Source organism: Myotis nattereri (genome assembly GCF_964212035.1).
Source record: "Myotis nattereri genome assembly, chromosome: 2".
Lineage (NCBI taxonomy): Eukaryota > Metazoa > Chordata > Mammalia > Chiroptera > Vespertilionidae > Myotis > Myotis nattereri.
Genome location: NC_138076.1, coordinates 152,906,496 through 152,924,175, shown reverse-complemented (window position 1 = coordinate 152,924,175; position 17,680 = coordinate 152,906,496). Strand labels below are relative to the sequence as shown.

The window sequence follows — 17,680 nt, the reverse complement described above, 5'->3', positions numbered from 1 at the left end:
CTCCCGAGGGGTCCCAGAGTGCAAGAGGGCACTCTGCAAAGTTGCTGTCGTACAGGGTGTGGAACATAAATGCAAGTGTGCAGTAAACCAGATTTGGGGCTGACAGTGTCCCAGCAACAACATAACCCACGGCCAAAGGTGGAATCGTGTGGCCCCGTGAGGAACTGGGCTCCCTCCTGTCTGGTTTCGGGGTGCATCACCCAAGAACCTCTGCTGCCAAGACACTGCAGCTCGGCAGCTCCTACATTGAGCATCTGCCCCCTCCTGGTCAGTGCACATCATAGTGACCGGTACTGGTACTGGTCCTCAAACCTACCATACATGCTCCCACCTCAGGGCCTTGGCATGTGCTCTTCCCCTCCCTGGAAAATTTCAAGAAATACACACAACTTGCTCTCTTATTTCAGGCCTCTGATTATCAATGTACCCTTCCTGGACCATTTTATATATAACATAGGACTCCTCTCCTCCTTGACACTCCTTATCTCCCTTAGCCTGCTTTATCTTTCTCCTTAATGCTTGTCACCACCTGATATATGGTAGCGTTATTTGTTCACTGTCTTCTCCTCCTAGAACATCAGCTCCATGAGGACCAAGACTTTGTATGTTTTGTTCAGTGTCTACTCTCAGCGTCGTCAACACTGTGCAGATTATATTTATAGAATGACTCAACGAAGCATGCTTGCAGCTGAGATGCAATTCATTTCATCTGCTGCCAAACTACTGACAATAAACATATCGTGAAGGGAAAAGAAGAGGTTATGAAATGGTATGGGGAGTTTATACATATGCTTTGAAAATGTGTCATAGTCTCAACTGGATGCATAACTAGCAAAGAGTCTCGTTTTGCAAGCCAGATATAAATTTGGAGGAAGGCTTGGTGCTCTGACCTGAGGGTCAGGCAGCACAGGGGTTACTAAGAGAATGGCCTGGGCTGTCAGTGGCAGGTGACACAGAGAAGGAAAGGGAGGCAGAACGTGGGCTGAGCCAGAACTAGAGGAAGCCTACATTTCCTATCCAGTAGCTATTTCTTTCTCTTCCTTACAAATGAAATCCACATTTCATTTAGGGGGAGCAATGAAATACTCAAAATACTCGACTTCTTGAACCTCCGTGCAGTTAGGAGACCATGTAAAAAGTACTGGCTAATAAGAACTGAAGTTAGGGTTTCTGAAAAAGCTTTTACTTTTCTGATATAGCTACTATCCAGGTTCCTGGCTTACCTCTTCTCCCTGCCTCAGAAGAATACGAGGCCTAGAGCCACAGCAGCCATAGAGCAACCATGAGGCAGCAGATAGGAGGCAGAGACTTTCACGGAGGTGAAAGGGAAAGCTAGAAGGAGCCTGATCCCTGCAGGACTCATGCAGCTGCCGTGCCATCTTCACTCTGCTTTCTCTGTGCTGCTCATCGTTGCAGCCAAACATGACCCTAGCAGATGCTTTGGCAGTTTAAAAATAGTTTACTTTCTTCTTTCAACTTAACTTTTTGTTTTTTACAATGAGTATATGCTACTTACATAATTAGAAAAGGTAATAGGTGTATGTCTCTGTGTGTGTATACTTGAGGATAGTTGTAAAAAGATAACAAGAAAGGAATTCTTTTTGCTTCCCTGGTCCACTTGCCCCAAGAAGAGGGAACCATAGCCTGAGTTCCTGGACACTGCGACAACTTCAGATATTTGGTCAGTGGCTGATGCTGTGAATCCAATCCCTTTGTAAAGACCTGCTTTGGTGAACTGGCGTCTGAGGGATCCAGACAGATTCTGGTTCTCTGGCTTAAAAATTTAGGAAACAAACAAACATAATTATCTTCTACTTGGTCTTATGATAGCAGAATAAAATGAATTTAAAAGAAAAGAACATATCCTCTTAGGCTTGGAGTAAAACTGGGCTCATCTCAAACCACCACCACCACCACTGCCACCGCCACCACCACTCCCGCCTCCTTTTTGCCTAGGTTGAGTCTGAGTGCTGCTTACCCACTGTAGGGAGGTCCTTCATGCAGAATCAATCTCTGTGAAAGGGAAGCGTTTCCGACCACACAGTCTGCATACCACTCTGCTTCTCCTATTGAAATGTCTCTTCTCAGCATCACAGCTCAGTTGTATGGGTGCAAATTCTTCCTACCTGAGGTACTTAAGCTATTATATCCCACAGACCCTGCTTCCTCCCTCTGTTCACCTGGTTGGGAGTTGAAGGGGCCCAATGAATAATTTACCTGATTTTCTTTTACTTAAGTTCTGGACCACGTAAGAAACAAGATAAAAGGGTCAGACAGATAGGGATACAAAATAGACTTTTACTGAAAAGGCTGATGTTGTTTAGAGTTTCCTCTATCAGCGAGTTGGCTTCCAGAATGAGACATTTACCAACCCCAGCACTGCTGGCAGCCATAGCTCCTTCCCCAAGAGTGGACCTGCTCCTATAAAACTATAACATGAGAAAGTAAAGCAATATGCTGTCTTCTCATGGATTGGTAGCTCCCGAAAATAAAATGAAGAGGAAGGTCCGTGCACGCCTAGCTTCTCTTTCCAAACTCATCAGTCAGAACAAGGTACTTTGTTCCCTGTCAAGGTTCCCTGCTTAGCTCACTCCTGCCCTCCCACACTCCACCGAGGCTAAGGTCCGCTGCCCCACTCACCCTGATGCACCCCAGACAACTTCCCTCACATGCCCAACCCCTCCCTGCAGGAAGCTCACCAAGTGGTGTTTTGGTAAGGTGGCAGATGCTTCAACTCTCCTTCCCACTCTTCCATGGACAAAGGTTTAATCTCTTCCAGCTGAACCCATTCATCTATATACTCTTTGCATCAGTTGGGTCTCAGTCTGAAGATCTTACTCTAGATAAATACTCTTTGGATTAGGAACATATGAAAAGACATATGGAGTCTCTCTAGCCAGTTCCGACTTCAAGAATTATGAAGGAGAGAGCAGTCCTTTGTTGTTGTTGTTGTTAATCTTCACCAGAGGATATTTTATCCCCACTGATTTCTAGAAAAAGTGGAAGGTGCAGGGAGAGAGAGAGAGAGGAAGAGAGAGAGAGAGAGAGAGAGAGAGAGAGAGAGAGAGAGAGAGAGAGAGAAACATCGATGTGAGAGAGACACATCTATTGGTTGCCTCCTGCAGGAGCCCCTGACCTGGGGCAGGAAGAACCTGCAACCCAGGTGTGTGCCCTTGACTGGGAATCAAAACCTGAGACCAGTCTGCGGGCCAATGCTCTAACCACTGAGAAAACTAGCCAGGGCCAGTCCTTTCTTTGTAGTTTTAGAAATAGAAAGTCTACTATCAGCTTCAGGAAACACCACAGTTCCCAGTCTTATTCCGCTATTTTCTCACTCTAAGATCTCAACAATTGCTTTAACCAAAGATTGGGTTTCTATATCTGTAGAAATGGAATGTAATTCACATCATTGCTACCTTGCAGAACATTTTTTGTGAGTTTTCCCAGAACAATGCCACACATAGGAGGTAATCAAGAAACACTGGTTCCCATTTTCTAACTCTAATCCATTATAAGGAAAGTTTGTCTCAAAGTTTTATGGTAGTCATTTTAAGTCTTTAGGTCCTTCTAGCTTTTGGATAAGTCTATTCTTTCCTATCAGTAGAAATCATGCATCTAAGGTTTTTTGGTTTTTTTTTAAAAAAAGCTACTTTTTCTCCTTATTCTTTTCCAACTACTCCACCGAAGCCAAGTGCATAATCCAAAGGCAAAAAAAAAAAAGGAAAAAGAAAGCCCCTCCAAAAACAACAAAAATCTAAAAAACAAAACCCACTGCCCAATGCCAGCACGGCTGCTATAGAAGACAGTGGAAACCCTATGGACTGGGCTTGTTCTTCCAAGCCCCATGTAGCCTGGTGGGGAGTGGTGGAGAGGACCATGCATCAACCTACTCTATTTTCAAAGAATAAGAACTAGCCCAAGCCACAACTCCTCTTTGGAAAGCTTATTTCTAGATTGGCAATACTTTTCTACACTCAGCATAAACAATTACAATTATGTGTCTGTGAATGAACAACCAATAGGTGCCTCCATGATTTATTCTTTGAATGCCCAGCTGCTAGCCTAGGGCTGTGAGCAATGGGCTTTAGGCATTTTTATTGAATGAATGAATAATCAATCTAGGACCAAATACCTGAATCAAATGGTGCCTATATAAAAAGCATCATGGAAAGCAGTGTTGTTACTGTGATTATTTTCCTTAAGCCTATCTTATTTTAAAATAACTCCCCTCAGTATAATGTAGGGAGAACTCTCTTTGTACAATAGTTCTGTGTGTCATAGATTTTGTTTATTGCTAGACTTAAGTGATATTTAATCACTCCTATTAACAATGGATGCCCTAATCACAAGAATGTCTCCAATAAATTTGTGTATTTTCCTATTGGGTTGCATCATAATTTCAGATATATTTTAATCAAGTGGCTTTAGTTTCAATATGTTTGTCATTATTTCAAGAAGATACATTCAGAATCTTTTTGTAATGTAAATTCTCACCCCCTAATTTATATGTTGTCAAGTTAGGGTTTTAGTATACTGTATTTGACTTTCTTAAAGCAGGGCACACCTGAATAAGCTTTGGGGATAAAAGGAATACAAAAAAAAATCTGTGAGCAAAACATCTGATATAGTTTTACTTGCAAAGTTCAAATTTTCTGAATGGGATCAAGATGGCATGGTTTGAAATGTGGCTGAAGGGAATAAGAGAAATATGGTAAATGTCTACATATCTGAAAGCAGTAGTGATGAAGGTCTTATACCATATTTCCTTGTGTATTTCTCCTTAGATATTTCCACAAATGTACAGACACATTGAAAAAAGCAAATGGAGAATTTCCCTGTCTCTTCCCTAGGATCATTACTGTCCCACACATTCTTCTGTTATGCGATAATGGCCACCCCTGCCAGCATTTACTTTTTAAAGTAAATTTTGCTTTGACTTTACCAAACAAGAAAAAGGATTGAATTTTAAAAGCAATAAAATTCTGCTTTCTACTGCGGGGGGGGGGGGGGGGGGAGGGGGGGATCTGTCCTGAAAGCTCACTCTTCTGGCCCTTCAAAGGTCTCTCCTCCACCTTTCAGTTTTGCTTTGTCCTTGCTTCCACCTAACAAACCCTTATCCAGTGCCTGCTAGGTACCCAGGGAAGTCTGCATGTGTGTGTGGGTGGAGTTGAGTGTGTATTGCCCTCATTGAGTTTATAATCCAAGGAATGTTTGCATTAAATTAACCAGCCATACCAGGTAATAGAGCCAGTGAGTGTGTCCAGGTCAGACACCCACCTCAGTCAAAAGCGATACTCATAATGCATCCTAGATTTTGTCCTTATCTGTCTTTCTAGAATTTTCTTCCACATAGTCACATGGAATAAGGTTTATTTCTCTTCTGCAAGAAGTTTCAAGTTTTCAAAAACAGTCACCTTTTCCTTCTGCGTGATCTCTCCTGCAGGCTAAGTAAACTTAGCTCCTTGGACACTCTGACATACTGTGAATTCCTCAAGCTTCAGTATTAGTTAGGTTTGCTACCACGGACTGGAAAACTAACCAACAATGGTTGAAATAAGGTGTGAGTATATTTTTCTGTCTAAAATTTCAGGTGGGTGATCTATGACTAGTATTGCCCTCCACAAGACCAGACACCCAGGATCTAACTAGCTTATTGCTCTTCTGTACATGGCTTCTATCTCAAGGTTGGAGTGAGAGCACCCAAGTTCTAAGCAGAAGGATAGAGGAGGGGGCAGAAGGAACCAAGTGCACGTGAGTGCTACCCCTTCAGACCGGAGTCCGGGAACTGCCACTTCTGCTTATATCTCATTGATCAGACTCAGTGACATGCCTGCACCTCTAAGGAATAGAGACTGAGAAATGTGGTGTTTTCCAGGGAGCCATATGCCCTTAGAGGAAACCCTTGGAGGTATGTTGCTTTAGAAGAAGGGGTAATGGATACTAGAGGCAGCCAGTTGTATTTGACACACTATCCCATTGTCCTCTTTTGTCACTCATGAAATGCTGTGGCCAAAGCGAAGCAAAACTATCACTGCCCTTTTTAAAAAAGATAACACTGTAAAACTAGAAATTTTATTTTATCACACACAGATGCAAGAAAGTAATTTTACTTTTCTAAATCAAATTAAATCTAACTTTGATCCTTTCCTTACCGTACTATGAAAAAGTCACTATTGCTCATTTATTATTGCCTTCATAAAATCACATAGAGTAGGACTGAGATTGAGAAGGTATTATGTGGGTGCTGAAAATTGAGGAATGTGCCTCTTATCTTCAGACAATCAGAATCTCCCATGAAGTATCATTATCCCAGTCCACTATGATCCATGTGAGGACAGGAGGGTGTCCTCCTTACGTTCGTTCCATGCTTGGGCATTAGATTCTTTGCCAAAACTAGAATAAAAGCTTTGATGCCTGGTGCCCAGCTTTCTTCAGTGCATTTCTTTCTAAGATTCTGTTACATCCCATGGATGATGACAAGTCCCTCCATTCTCTTCCCAGGCTTGCAGAACTTACTCCTCCCCAAGGCCAGCCATTTCTATCTTGACTGTCCACGTTATCCTTTGATTTCCTCAACTGTGGGTCAGTCAGCCCCACTCCAGGGCCTTAAAAAAATGACTCTTGCCTCTTTTGAGGGGTCTGTGGTAAAAGGAAATTCTGGCACCAGTCCATTCTTGTGGCTGTTGTTCTGTTTTTTTGTTGTCTTGTTTTGTATACTCTTACCCAGGTACAAAATCTTTCTAAATGCAGTTTCAAATCATTTGGACCATTTTTATAATTACACTAGAGGCCCAGAGGGAGGTGCTGCGGGCCAAAATTCATGCACGGGGGATGGGGGGTGGGGATGGTCTCTCAGCCCGGCCTGCACCCTCTCCAATCTGGGACCCCTTAGGGGATGTCTGACTGCTTCTCACAATCTGGGACCGCTGGCTCCTAACTGATCGCCTGCCTGCCTGCCTGCCTGATCACCCCTAACCACCTCTGCCTGCCTCCCTGATCACCCCTAACTTCTCCCCTACTATCCTAATCACCCTTAACTTCTCCCCTGCTGGACTGATCACCCCTAACCACCACTGCCTTGCCCCACACCCAGGACCCAGGATTCCCTCCTCCGGCTGGTTGCAGGCACCCAGGACCCGGGACCCGGGACCCGGGACCCGGGCTTCCCTCCCTCTGGCTGGCCGCAGGCACCCAGGAACTGGGCCAGCTTTGCCCAGGCTGGCCACAGCCACAGGGAACCATGGGTGGGCAGCTTCACCCAGGCCACAGCTGCAGGCACCTGGGACTGTGGGGTGGGCAGCTTGTCCCTCTCCCAGGCCACAGTTACAGGCGCTGGCACCTGGGACCACGGGGTGGGTGGCTTATCCCACTCCCAGGCCACAGGTGCAGATGCAGCTGCTTGTACCCGGGACCGTGGGGCAGGTGGCTTGTTCCTCTCCCAGGCCACAGCTCTAGCCTCTGGCACCCAGGACCGCAGGGCAGGTGGCTCGTCCCACTTGGGACCTTGGGGTGGGCGGCTTATCCCTCTCCCAGGCTGCAGCCCGGATGGTACCTTTTCCTCTCTCGCAAGCTCATTTGTGCCTGGTTGGTCCCCATTCCTCTCTCCCCAGGGTTGAGTTTCTGAACGATTATGGTGTGACAGCATGATGGCATGAGGGTGTGATGACCATTTGCATATTAGCTCATTATTATAAAGGACTAGAGGCCCGGTGCATGAATATCGTGTATTGGGGGGGGGGGGTGTCCCTCAGCCCAGCCTGCACCCTCTCCAATCTGGGCCCCTCGTGGGATGTCTGACTGCTGGTTTAGACCCAATCCCTATGGGCAGTCAGACATGCCTCTCACAATCCAGGACTGCTGGCTCCCAACCGCTTGCCTGCCTGCCTGCCTGATTGCCCTTAACCACTTCTGCCTGCCAGCCGATCACCCCCTAACCACACCCCTGCCAGCCTGATTGACACCTAACTGCTCCCCTGCTGGCCTGATGACCCCCAACTGCCCTCCCCTGACAGCCCAGTCACCCCTAACTGCCCTCCCCTGCCAACCCGGTTGTCCCCAACTGCCCTCCCCTGCCAACCTGGTTGCCCCTAACTGCTCTCCCCTGCCGGCCATCTTGTGGCTGTGGGCGCCACCATCTTTGAGGGTGTGGCAGTCAATCAGCATATTCCCTCCTTATTGGCTGTGGGTGCCGCCATCTTTGTGGGCGTGACAGTCAATTAGCATATTCCCTCCTTATTGGCTGTGGGTGCTGCCATCTTTGAGGGTGGGACAGTCAATTAGCATATTCCCTCCTTATTGGCTGTGGGCGCCACTATCTTTGCAACGGCGTGAGGGTCAATTAGCATATTTCCTCTTCATTAGATACGATTGTATTGCTGACCAGTATCAGGAATTGAGTTTCTCTGCTAGTAACAGACACCCTACTAGAGGGGTAGCTAGTTAAGGGCGTATTCTCTCAGAGCTGGTATAGTGGTTCAATGATGTCTTCAGGGGCCCAGGGCTCCCTTGTTTTCCTTCTCTGCCACCCTTACTCATGCCCATCATCAGTGTCAAAATGTGGCTGCTAGAGATCCAGCCATTACATCTACGTTCCAGGTAGAAAGAGGGAAAAGAGGCAAAGAGTCACCCCTCTTACATGAGTCGATACCTTTTAAATAGTTGTCTTTACATTATTTGCAAGGAATTCTATTTATATCTCATTGGCCAAACCTTTCTTTATAGGAGGCTGGAAAATATAGTCTCAGCTAGGCACATTGCTGCTCCAAATAAAATCCAGATTTTATCATTAAGGAACAAGGGAAAATGGAGATGGATAGCACACAATCCCTGCTTACTGCATACTATTGTTAACTCATGGGTCTGTCCTCTGTCTTGTACTTACAGAATTAGATGTTGGTACCCAAGCAAAGGTCTCGAAACTTTACCTTATTATAAAGTGCTCATTTCAGCTTATGAAAAAATTCTTAGATCCAACATATTATTCTTCAGAGCCAAATCATATAAATGAGATTTAAGTGAGCCAGCTGCTGAAAAGCTCTTTCTGACTTTATCCCAGTTGGTGAAATGATGGAGAGATGGTAATAATCTATCTCCAAATATTTTTCTCTGAAGCCTTCAGCTTCAAAGATTTCCATCCCTTATTCCATAACTTTGAGATCTTTTTGAACAATCTTTGCTTTTTCTTTTTATAGAGGCTTTTTATTGCTAGAGAGATGCAGTTTTTATTTCAAAGAAAACATTAGTAGTTTATCTTCCCTTCTTTCATTTCTCAAGAATAAATGGCTAGGCCATTAAAGTGTTACCTGCATCCCTTCCAATACTGCTCTGTTTGCATTCCCCTTTTCAGAATATCTTTAAACTAAAGTAAGAATTATTTCTGCAGCATAAGTTTTGCCTTGTCAATGATCATGTCTCTGCTCATTTTAAATGGGCTTTGGAATAATCTTTCTCAATGAATGTACCTTTTCTTCAATGAAAAGCTTTAATTTGTCATATAATCCTCTGGGTAGGAAGATTTGTCCAGCACTTTTTAAAAATTGAGAGTTAAATAATTATGCCATTGATCTTGTTTCATATTTCAAGGCCTTTAAAGATATGGAAATAATGACATTGCAACAATGAAAACAATGAAAGGGTTGTTTTGAACCTTGAAAATAGCACTAAATAGTGGGAGAAACAGATTGCGCTCACTAATTCCAGCCCCTCTCTTTTGAGTTCTTATTCACAGAATATTCTTTCAGGTCCTTTTTGCCTCACAAGAGGAGTTAATGGCCCTTTGCAACATTTTTTAAATCTGTGCACTCTCTGTTGAGGGTAAAGGGTCCCAGACATCTCCCTGAGGGGAGGGGAAATTCTTTGCATTCCTTCCTGATGAGTCTCTCTCTCTCTCTCTCTCTCTCTCTCTCTCTCTCTCTCTCTCTCTCACACACACACACACACACACACACACACACACACACACACACACGCCCTGTCTTGGTTTCTCAGCGGCTCTTTGGTGGGATACCCTGTTATACAGGCTGAAGTCCTCAAGTCACCCCAGTCATGAGCTCTGCTGCTTACTCACTGTGTACATGCAGGCCCACAGGAAACCGTTCCGGGGTCTCCATTTCCTTTTCTGTTAAGTGGGGATAGTGATACCTGCTGTGCAAGGTCTTTAGGCTTAATGAGAGAATATGAGAAGCATCTAATACAGGAGGTCCTAAGGATGGGATAAGTATGATGAACTAACCATTTTCTTTTCTTTTTTTTCACTTTCTGTGTTCCCTGGTCAATGCACAAGGTTGACTATCAGGCTGGTTTGTAACTATGAAACAGAAAATATTGAACTAACTTGGTGTACCCGCATGCAATGGTAGGTGCATGCACAGGCTTGCAGTGGCAAAAGCAGGAGAAAACATTTATTGGTTCATATGTCAAAAACACTGTCCAGGTGTTAGCACTTTTATTTCTCACAACAACACTGTGAGTAGTATTGCCCTAATTTTGAGGAACATGAAGCTTGGAGAAGTTAAGTCTCAAAGCTAGTAAGTGCAGAGCTGAGAGTTGATGTTCTCTTTGTGTGTTGGAGGCTCATGGCCTGTGGTAGGCAGAATTGTGAGAAGGCCCCCAAGATTCCCACTCCTCTGATGTCCACAGTCTATATAACCCCCTTCTCCTGAGTGTGGTTGGGACCTGTCAATATGATGGGATAGGCATTCTGGTGATTACATCATGGTGTCAAAGACTCCGTCTTGGCAGAAGTCAGGGAGAGTCCCTGCTAACTTTGAAGGAGTAAGTACACTGTGGTGTTGTGAGGCTGTGCAGTCTCCAGGAGCTGAGAGTGACCCCTGGTCAACAGTTGGGAAGAAGCAGGGACCTCAGTCCTACAACCTCCAGTTACTAAGTCCTGCCAACAATCTGCATGAGCTAGAAGAGGATGCTGAGCTCCAGATGAGAACCACAGCATGGCCCACACCTTGACTTCAGCCCTATGAGACACTAAGTGGAAAAACCCAGATTTGCCATGTGAGGACTCTGATCTACAGAAGCTGATGTAGCAAATAGGTGTTGTTTTAAGCTGCCAAACTTGTGGAAATTTGTTATAGAGCAACAGAAAACTAATACATACTCTGTCTACTAGGTTCTTCTGGACCTATAGACAGGAGATAGGAGCATCAGATTTTATATGCTGCTCCATCATCTATTGGCCCAGAGAGTGGGGTCCATTCATTTTTAAAGAGAAGTCAATAATATTATACTTGTGTTTTTTACTTGACAGAGTAGTTGTGAAACATATCTGAAATGGTGGGACATGAATGTTCTTTGTCAGATTAAAGTGCTATCCGAAGGTAAGATTCAAAATGTTTAACAACCAGTTCAGTGTAGAAGGCAACAAATCAGAAAGGATGATGGCCATAAGCAATATGGTTACACTGGTGCATGCTGGGAAATATTCTCTGTAGAGCAGATGTAAAGGTATTTCCAGGTTTAAAGGTAAAGGTGTGGGAGCCCAGAACAGTGTCAGGCAGGAGGGAGGTCAAGCTCATAAAGGAGGCACCTCCATTCAGAAACTCTCTGGTTCTGTATATCTCATAGTTTGTTTTTTTGTTTGTTTGTTTTTAAAATATATTTTATTGAATTTTTACAGAGAGGAAGGGAGAGGGATAGAGAGTTAGAAACATCGATGAGAGAGAAACATCGATCAGCTGCCTCCTGCACACTCCCCACTGGGGATGTGCCTGCAATCAAGGTACATGCCCTTGACCGGAATCAAACCCAGGACCCTTGAGTCCACAGACCAATGCTCTGTCCACTGAGCCAAACCGGTTAGGGCTCTCATAGTTTTTCTTTTGCAATATTCTCTTTAGAGTCTCTCTTATATTTTCAACAACCATCATGTCAACATTTTCTTTCTAAAACATTCTTTTTAAAACTTGTGACAAAGACACCACTTTTTAGAGAGTGAGCATTCCTTGCCCTCTCCTCACTTCTGAGAAATAACAGCGTTGTTAGCTCTTCCACAAGATGGAAAAATTATCTAATGCTCAAATGTATGCTATTGAATGAGAAATGAGAGGTTGTTTCTTTTACAGTGTCATTCACATTTATTCAATTTGACTGTATAGATGCAAATTTTGACCTTCAAGTTTTACCTTTTTCCTATAGATATGTTACTTTTTCCCCTGCAGGTCTTTTTTTCCTGGACTCAAGCTTCCCAAAGTATCTCAGTTGCTTTAGTGGTCTAATTGTGTAGTGACATATTTAAAAGTCATTATTTTTTTGCCATCTATTAAATGTAGCCCGAAACAGTTTAAAAAATTGGGTGAGGCATTTTTGCAAAAGCATTTATAATGTGGGCTGCCAAGGAATGTGCAGCTGCAGGAGCTTCTTTCTCTAATCTCAGACTTTTACTTGAAAATGTATTTAGGGTGGATACCTGTGAAGAGAAACAAATTTGATCTCTCAGGAACTACAGGTATTGGAGAGAGAAACACACTTTGTTTGAACATGCTGACTCTATTGATCCTGTGAAGTGTTAGCACTTATAAGGTAGCTCTTTTATATTGCAACTAGAAGCCCAGTGCATGAATTCATGCACAGGTGGGGTCTGGCTGGCCCAGCCCCAATCGAGGCAGATCAGGGCTGGGCTTGTCAGGAAGAGATAGCAGGAGGTTGGCCAGCTGGCCCCATCAGGGCCAGGCCAGCTTGGGGGAGGGGCTGTGGGCTATTGGCTGGTAGGCCCCACCCCTGATTTGGGCTGGGGGCCAATTAGGGGTGGGGATGGCCATGGGGAGGGGCTGTGGGTGGTGCCGACCAGGGGCCAGTGCCCTGGGGGAGGGGCCATGGGTGGTTGGCCAACTGGCCCTGCCCCTGATCAGGGTGGGGACGCTGATCTGAGGTGGGGCTGGGCAGGGGGAGGGCTGCAGGCCAATCAGGGTGGTGGTGGCCCATCAGGGGAGGGGCCAGCAAGGGGGAAGGGCTGCAGGAGGTTGGCTGGCAGGCCCAACCTATTGGGGTGTGTGTGTGTGCGGGGGGGGGGGGGGGGTGATCAGGGGCGGACTGTCCAGGAGGAGGGGTTGCAGGCCAATCAGGGTGCTGGGGGCACATAGGGAGTGGAAATGGCCAGGGGGAAGGGCTGAAGGAGGTTGGCCAGTGCGCCCCACCCCCTATTAGGGTGGGGGGATGACCAGGGGTGGGGCCAGTATGAGGGAGGGGCTGCGGGCCTATCGTGGTGGGGCGGGCTGATGGAGGGTGGACCAGCCAGAGGGAGGGGCCACAGGAGGTTGGCCAGCTGGCCCCACCCAGTGATCAGGCCAGTTCTCTGGCCACAATGGGCATCATAGTGACCAGTTATTGGTTGCTCTGGTCATTACGGATGCTGGCTTTTTATATATATAGACTAGAGGCCTGTTGCAGGAAGATCCCTGAAAGAATAGGGCTTCCTTGGGCCTATTCCTGCAAGAATAGGGCTTCCTGAGGCGAAAGCGAAGCAGAGAAGGGAGCGAAGCCTGCCGAGGCGGGCTTCCCTCCCATCTCTGCCACCTTGGCTCCCTCCCCTCTCTGCTGCCTTGCTCCCTCCTGTGTCCGCTGCCTCGGCTCCGTTCCCTTCTCCACTGCTTCACTCCCTTCTGCAGTGCTTGGCTTCCTTCTAGCTGTCTTCAGTCTTCACTCTGTGCCTGTGTATGCAAATTAACTGCCATCTTTGTTGGGTTAATTTGCATATCACTTTGATTGGCTGGTGAGCATAGCAGAGGGATGGTCAATTTGCATGTTTCTCTTTTATTAGTGTAGATATACTGCCTTACCTTGGACTGCCCCTGCTCTCTTGCTAGTTCTTAACATCTTTGAAGAGTGTATCCTAAGCAGCAGTGTATTGGTAAGTGTTAAACAACAAGATGGGGAGAGGGGTGGCACCTGATATATTACATTTGCCAGTTTCCTTGGTGTAAATATTCTCACCATAGTTGATTTCAAACTACCAAAGTGAGGTCAATGAATGCAGAGTTGGGAAGAAATGTGTCATGGCACAACATCATGTAATATTTTTATCACATAGATACAGTAGACAAGTAATCTCAAGAGCAGAGATAATAATAAAATGAAGTTAAAACTTTAGGAAGTGATGATGAATATTTGTTACCTTTTAAATATATATATAATTTATTTAATTGTAAGTTTATATCATTTAAAATTTTATAATAGCCATGTTTAACAACCAGCTTCCTTTAATGAAATCATTGGAAACATTAGTGTGGTATTTGTGATTTGACTCCCCTTTATTAGTCATATTGGATTTAGATCCTAGAATAACATTTATATATACATCTGTATATGTGTGTGTGCACCCATGGTTTAGGGGGGAAAAACTGGGGTCGTTCTGCATTAGTTTTGGTGGAGTTAGCAAAGTATAAAAATATGAGGTGCTAGACCACCCATGTGGGACTTACAAAGTGGTGACTCCAAGTTGGCTCTGCCTGCATCGCTTCCTTCTAGTTGAGCTGGAAAAAGCAGGGAATTTCTTTGGGAAATATTGTGAATTGTACTTGAACAAAAATAACAAGGACTTCAAGGGGACATTTCCGAGGACTTATAAATACTCCCTGGAGTTTACAATTATAAGGACTCGTGTCTGATACCCACTAAGAACTGTAAGTGGACTTCCTGGCTGCCATGTGCTCACAGGCTCCTGCAGCGCCCAGCGGCTCCCTCAGCACCCCATTTGCAGGCAGTTTTGTAGTGGGGTGTGCCTGGTGAGACACTCATGAGCAGCTCTGGTGGCATCCTCCAGGTCCGATTTCTGGTGGCCTGCCTTTGCCAAACACCCGTCAGAAGAGCCCTCCCAGCCCTTCCTCGGCCATGACCGAGCAAACCGTCGTCATGGACCACGGGTCTGGCTACATGAAGTCCAGCTTTTCGGGCTGGAACGAGCCGCAGTTGGTCTTGCCGAGCATCGTGACCTACAGGCCTTGTAGGGAGAACCCCGGCCCCAGCTCCGCCTAGCGGCGCTTGGGTCTGGGCATTGACCTTCTCCACCCTGACACCTTTAGCTACCCCATCCAGCGGGGCCGTGTCCTCAACTGGGAGGGCGTGGAGCAGATCTGGTCCTTTGTCCTGCAGAAGCACAGGCTGATACAAGAGGACACCCCCGTATTGGTCACAGAGTCCCCCCTGAAGGATCCTATGGAGCGAAAGAAGACCCTGGAGATTATGTTTGAGTGACTGGATGTCCCTGCCCTCCTCCTGGCCGACCAGCTGGAGATGTCCCTGTATGCCACGGGCTTCCTGACGGGCATGGTGGTCGACTCCGGCTGCGGCCTGACCCGAGTCCAGCCTTTCCACTTGGGCCGTCCCATATGGCCCACCGGGAAGATGCTGGAGTTCGGCGGCCAGGATCTCTCCGCCTATCTCATCAAGAGCCTCTTCAAGGAAGACGGCAAGGTGAACAAGCTGTTTCAGCTGCAAAGAGTTGACGCCATTAAGATGACCAAATGCTACGTGCCGCAGAATCTGGTGGAGGCGCTGGACTACCGCCAGAACCTGCCCAGTGGCGACGATGATAGTAACACCTACGTGCTCCCGGACGGCACCTCCGTGGAGCTGACACCCATGCAGCGGCTGGCCCCCGAGATGTTCTTCAGCCCGCAGGTGTTCGACCAGGAGAGGCCCAGCATCTCCCAGGCGGTGCTGGATCCCATCGACGCCTGCGACACCGCCCCAGCTCATGTCCCACGTGACCACCTGTGGGGTGGAACACCCTCTACCCGGGCTTCACCCTGCGCCTGTTCCTGGAGTTGGCCCCGCATTATCCCTCCTGCACGGATGCCTCCGTGTGGAGTCATAGCAAGAGAAACTTTAGCGTCTGGCTGGGAGCATCTGTTATGGCTCATCTGTCTACTTACAAGTCTGAGTGGATGACCAGGAAGGAGTACGATGAGAAATAGGAGCTGTGGCCTGTTGGCTTGCCCGGGGGGTGGTGGGGTGGTGGTGCGGGGGGGGGGGGGGGATGGGGGTGGGGGGGGGGGGTGACCCGGCTTTCATCAGATGGGCACTGGTGGATTAATTTCAGTGAAAGGGACTGGGCCCGGGTGGGGTTAGCTGGCGTTGGAATTCTGAGCTCATGGGGGATGTTTTAAAGTTCTGGGGTTTTATCTTGTTTCAAAAATGGGATCCAACCCATGGGAGGACAGGGTGTCATCCTGCAAAGCCCCCCGGGGCAGTTTCTCCAGGGGTGGGCTGTTACTAGGATGGAAGTGGCCAGCTGCCATCTCCATGATAGCCACTTATTGTTCACTGGCGTCTCCCTGGGTTGTCCATTCTTTTAGTTGAGTAGGTTTTAACTGGGGCAAGAGAGAAGTATTTTGTAGTGGGGGGGGGGGCGGGGGCGGGGAGGGTGAGGCTGGGGTGAGTTGAAGTTTCTAACCCTCCACACTCTGGCCAGGAGGAGTGAGTGCCCTTCCCCCATGCCCTGGGTCTTGTTTTATAAATGCAAATAAACCACTTGTTTGGAACCAAAAAAAAAAAAAAAAAAAGAACTGTAAGTGTAAAGTCTGTCGCTGTGGTGATACCACTTTGTCTTGTCGCAGAGTAAGGAGGGCTGCAATGGGACAAACTTTACTTCCACTGATGGTGGGAAAAGGTGTTTCTTGGAGCTCAGATGTAGACCCAAAAAGAGCCATCCTGGGGTTACCTGAGAAGGGATCTTACCCAATAAGCCAAGTGACTACCTGGAAAGACAATGTGACTCTAACAGAGGAGTAGGTGCCCAAAAGGCCTCCGAGGGGACAGTGTTAATCAGACAGCTGACTAGGGCAAGGTGTTGGCAGCCTGAGGTCCCTAGATTACTGAGGCGCCAGCAATAGCCTTGCCTGAGAGAAAGAATTAGCTTTGAGCATCTGCCTTCTCTGGGCCACCAATGCCATGCCAAAGCTCTTTCTTTCATTTTCTCTATCCCTTGATCCAACCTTTCAAGGATTAGAAACAACAGTGAGAGGGAAGAGGGGAGAAGGTGAGTGGGGAAGGGGGATAAAAAGTGATATCCAGGTCCAACTAAAGCCCAAATGGAAAGCTTTGAATTGGATAAAAATGATTATTATAGTGGACTGGACTATAGTCATGTGATTTTTTAAAAAATCACTTTAAGTGCCAAAACAAAGGTACTCTTAATTTATTACCCAAGAGCAATGGAAAAAGCTACACAATATTTCATCTGGGGTAAGAGAAGGAGCGGATCCAGAAATTAAATTTGAAGAGCAGAAGTTTGTTTCTCCTTATAGCCTATGAATATGAAATTAGTTAACCAATCACAACTATATTTTTGAAGATTTTGTGAATACATTAAGATCTTTAACACTCTAACCAATTGCTACTTAAAACAAGGATGAAGTTAAGTCACATTTTCCAGCATGTGATGGCGTTTTGAGGACAAATGACAATGAAAACTTAGAATAAATTATAGAATTAAATATTAAAGTACTCCGCAAAGAATTGGGTACAAAACTTGTTGTCATCCTCAATTGGTAAACCTTGGTCGTCAAAAGGTAATAGGAGAAGATAAGCTGACTTGTAAAAGTCAGGGTGAATATCATTTTCCATAGGCTGCCTAAACTCAAACACAATAGAGAGTTAAAAGTAAAAATAAAAATACGTAATTATTTTTTATTACAGAACACAAAACAACTGATTTCTTCTGAATTGCCTC

General features: G+C 46.0%; 1 pseudogene across 1 annotated transcript; it reads left to right on the top strand.

The window, feature by feature from the left end:
* Nucleotides 1-14,838: 14,838 nt before the first annotated feature.
* Nucleotides 14,839-15,923, top strand: LOC308513894 (actin-like protein 8; annotated as a pseudogene). The gene has a single exon. The product of its transcript is annotated as an actin-like protein 8 (transcript).
* Nucleotides 15,924-17,680: the final 1,757 nt, after the last annotated feature.